The sequence below is a fragment of the Palaemon carinicauda genome, chromosome 2, assembly GCF_036898095.1.
Source record: "Palaemon carinicauda isolate YSFRI2023 chromosome 2, ASM3689809v2, whole genome shotgun sequence".
Lineage (NCBI taxonomy): Eukaryota > Metazoa > Arthropoda > Malacostraca > Decapoda > Palaemonidae > Palaemon > Palaemon carinicauda.
The window spans coordinates 21,944,587-21,949,586 of NC_090726.1; positions in this window are offsets into that span (position 1 = coordinate 21,944,587).

Below are 5,000 nucleotides of genomic sequence, written 5' to 3' on the forward strand. Positions count from 1 at the left end.
TGATCCACAAGTTCTTATAAACTTACAGATGAAATAAAAAGCTATTTTTTTAATACTCTCTGGATTTAACGCTCTTTAACATCAAGTGGAATACGAGAAGATTTTCAGTTAAAGGGACCAAATAACTGCCAGTGCAGAAAAAGTTCATATACTCATCTATTTATTTCGATTTCATAGCTAATAAGAATATTTCAATAATGATGATATCAAATATAAAACTCAAACCAACAAAAACTAGAATACTCCCTCAAGATAGCTAATATAGATATGCTGACACTTTACAATAGTTATTGTAGCTAAGAATGATTCATATTTGCATGTATATCTCTTGCACTGAGACAACCACATTCAACAAGGGCAGATTTGTACCCTACTCTTAAGTGTCACTTACTGCAAGCGAGTTAAGCATCACACTTATGTGAAACTCGATTAACGTTTTTTCAGAAATGACCCTGGATCAGATGAAATAATAGATACGAATTCAATGGGAAATTTTATGCACAAACATTTTGTATGGTAATAGGAAACTCCCCATCTCCAGTGCATAGTAATTTATATATGCATTTTTTAAGATAAAATATTAAGAAATATAACTAATACTGTAGAAAGGCTTCGTTATATTGATGACATAATAGGGGTGCGGCCAGGAAATAAATATTTCGATAACTTTTTTCATAGATTGAATAGCTTGGCACCGTCAACAAATTTCCCCATGAACTGGAGAATAATTGTATCTTGCCTTTTCTGGACTGTCGTATATACAGGTGTAACACGTCTGAAGTTTAGTGTATTTAGAAACCCAACTAATATCTCTGCATATGTCCATTACTACTCAAATCCGGGTAACAAAGTTAAGAAACATGTATTGATTCTTTGTTTTTAATAGTACTACGATTCTGAAGCCCTGAGTAGTTTATGATGAAATAAAATGAAATTAGAAAAAATAGGTAAGAAACCAAGGTACTTTGAAATTGTATTAGATATTGCGCTAAGAACGGCGAAAAAGACCTGATACGGTAATGAATACAGGGAAAACTATAATACGCAATACCTACTTGTACTGCGTTATAGTAATCCTTTTAAAGAAATTCCCCAACTGCTAAAAAATTCTTAGTTGATGTATCATTTCAGGGTAGCAATACAATAAAAACTGCACTAATAAGGATTTCTCCTGACGTTACCAAGGAATGTGTATATCGCATTCCATGCAATTCATTTGAAAAAATCTGTATTGGTCAACCTGGTAAAGACCTTGGAAAGAGATTTGAACAACATTAAAAAGTACCAGATATGATCAAGATAATAATGCAATGTTTGCCAACGTTAGAGATAAAAATCACACTTAATTGGCCATGTGCAAAAAAAAATGGATCATTCAGATAACTCGTTGGTAAGAAACATCATAGAGTCCAGTTTCATAAAAGAAAGCTTTGATAACAATAATATTGGACATGGAATGTCAAAATTCATACAAGACATTAGGTAGCATGTTGGTCAGGGAACCAGCCACCCGTTGAGATACTACAGCTAGAGAGTTATTGGGTCATTTGACTGGCCAGACAGTACTACATTGGACCCCTCTTTCTGGTAACGGCTCATTAAACAACAATTTAAGAGATAGGCACCATTCTGGACCCCAAGAAAGAGGAAACTTTTTTCTAACGAAAATTTCAAATTGTAATGTTTTTTGTGATATACTAAATAATATCTTGAGTATAGAAATATTTTCCTGCTTTCCTTTTTCTATTATTAGTCATAAGGAGAGAGAGAGAGAGAGAGAGAGAGAGAGAGAGAGAGAGAGAGAGAGAGAGAGAGAGAGAGAGAGAGAGAGAGAGAGAGTGAATGTTTTCTTAGAAAAAAATAATTAAAAAGTTATAAGTTTCACTTTTGAAGTCTCATTATCGCTTAGATTCTTTTTTTCTGATGAATCAGATAAAAGGGTGTTTTGATACCTTTCCTTGATCCTCCATCGTTACATTAGCATATCATAATTAGATATCTTTGAACATTTAATACCATTGAGATACAGCAACTGCCTTGAGTGCAGGGTCACTGATATGAAATATTTAAGTCTCATATATGAATTATTTAAACACAAATTTCAATATTCTATTTAGTACCATTTTTTTTTTTTTTTTGTTAGAGGATTTTGATCTAAATCCATAAGCCTCTTGAGACAATCGAGTCACTAATAAAAAATTCCAATATAGATGAAATCTATATATGTTTTACCTCTAGTTAAAAGTAAAAACTATAATCTCCTGTTCATGCTATTTAGGAATATTTAATTCTCCGTGCGCATAATTAAAGTTTATAAGAAACTTTGATGGATATAATAACTTTCGAAAACTTATTTTTGTCAACATTTGGCAACTCCTCACTACTTTTTTGGATGCGTTACTTGAAGACATCTTAGCAAAACAACAATAACAATGCAAAATAAGACTGAAAAATTTCTTTTATTGTATATTTCCTTTCCATTGACATACAATTTTACATATTTAGTAAAATTTTCATATATCTGAATATAAAAGAAATAAATAAAAAGGTTATCACTGGACATAGAGTAAGTCACATGGCTGTGCAGGGGGCGGTATTCACCCAACGTAAATTACATGTTATGGAGCTCAAATGGTTATAAATGAGCAAGTCATTAAATTTCCTTACAACTGATCTATAGTGTTAAATATCTTGTACAAAAAATCATATAAGTAAATAAAAAAAGATAAAATATGCTAATTTTTCAAAGGGTTATAAAAGAGTGACGGATGCAAAAGCATAGATACTAAAAAAATTCTTCTGTAAATGTACCACTTATCACTAATATAAATTTCTTGAAAAGAAATATTGCAGTTTAATTGCCAATGAAGAATAGTTATGTGACCCGTCAAAAATAATGGACAAAAATTAAGATAGACATGCAGACACACACGTATCCCGTCTCAACAGGGTATGGCTATACCCTACCCGACTTACGAGTAGACCAGGTAGTTTATATATATATATATATATATATATATATATATATATATATATATATATATATATATATATATGTGTGTGTGTGTGTGTGTGTGTGTGTGTGTGTAACGAGATATTTGCTTTTTATTTCATATGGAGGACGCCTTTAACTTTCTACTGCGAAACAAAAAAAAAAAAAAAAAAAAAAAAAAAAAGAGTAGAGGACAATGACCTAAGAAATTACCGAGCGAGAAAATATGAGTTATGAAATCTTTTGGGATGACCACCAGCAATATTTCATGAAAGATGGACAGTTCAACATATTTTGATTTAAAGGATCGTAGCTTCACCAGCCACTGTGAAACACTGGAAGTTTCATAAAATCTTGGAAACCTAATGAGAAGTCTCGGCAAACAGCAATGTAATTTTCATCTTCTTTGATACCCGAAGCAGAAATCTCAGAGAGGGCCGGTGTGAATTTCCCCCAGAGCAAAATCCTCCGAGGAAATTTAGGAGATTCAGTTCCTACACCGATAAAGAACTTTAGAGGAAGATTTCGGATTCCAAAGGCAGTGGTAGGAGATGTCTGAGGGCATCAAGTTATATCATGTTGGAAAGGAAGCTTCGAAATCTTTAAGAAAAGTATGTTTTACAATTTTTTATTGCAAAAGGTACTTGATCTTGGTTTCTAAAATTTTTTTCTGATATTCAATGATATTGTACTAGAAAAGATGAGGTCAAGTTGGAAAGGAAGGTTTTAAATCTTAAGGGAAATAGGGTTTATAGTTTTCGATTGCAGTTGATCTTAGTTGTTTTATTTACTGTTTAATGATATTGTTCTGTAAAAAATGGGCCAAGCTGGAAGGGAAGGTTTTAAATCTTTAGGGAAAATAAGTTTTACAGTTTTGATAGCAATAGATACCTATGCTTAGTTTTTAGGTCTTTTATATGCGGTTTAATGATAATTGTTCTTGAATAAAAAAAAAAAAAGCTAAGTATTTGCAAGTTTATTATTTTTGAACTGGAATTAGAAAAACTAGAAAAACTATATTTTATCTCTATGACTGAAGAATATAGATGCACATTCACTATGCTTAAACCAAAGTTGATAAGTGTTCTTTTAAAGAAAGAAATTTTGAAGCCTCCAGGATTCGAAGAGGCAGAACCATAAAAAAAAACCTCTACTTCCAGTTTTTAAAGTTAAAACAGATTCATAACAACACAAGAAATAAACAAGTAAAAATTGCTGACGCTCTTTATTTGGGCTCTTATACTTTCATTAGGACTATTAATTTTCTTATACTGGAACACAGTGAACACTTCAACTATTAAAAGCGAAACTACGCGATTTGTGTCGGCTGTGGCCTAGAGCTGCTTCCACGCATTTGAAGAAAATCCTGCCACTGTTGCAATAACGGCCACTGGGGCCACTTATATTCCGATTAAGGCGGTTGAACAATATGCGTTTAAACACGAGGACCGACCGCGTTTAAACTTTAATGGACTTGTTGGACTTGGTAGGGCCACAGACTAAACCACACACAAACGCATACAAACATACATGTATGTGTATGCATGTTTGTGTATTTACATTCATTTATGTTTGTGTATTTGCAAAAATTCATGTGATGTGCATGTTTAAACGTAAAATTTTGACGATAACTTTGAGATGATAAACCATACTAGACATAATGTAGTAGGTTAGCCAGGTACCAGCCACCCGTTGATATATTACCGTTAGAGAGTTATTGTGTCCTTTGACTGGCCAGAGAGTACCCATTCTTTCCACATTCTCCTCTTTCCCAGTACACGTGACAACACTGAGACTACCTAAAAAATTCTTCTTCTGGGAGAAGGGAACTATAAAATTAAACCATTGTTCTCTAGTCTTGGGTAGTGCCATAGCATCTCTGCCATGGTCTTCCACTGTCTTGAGGGTACACTCAGGTATAATATTCTTTCTTCATTGTTTTATACGAATTATAATTCAACGTTGTTACTAATCTTAAGATATTCTATATCGTTATCCATTAGTCTAC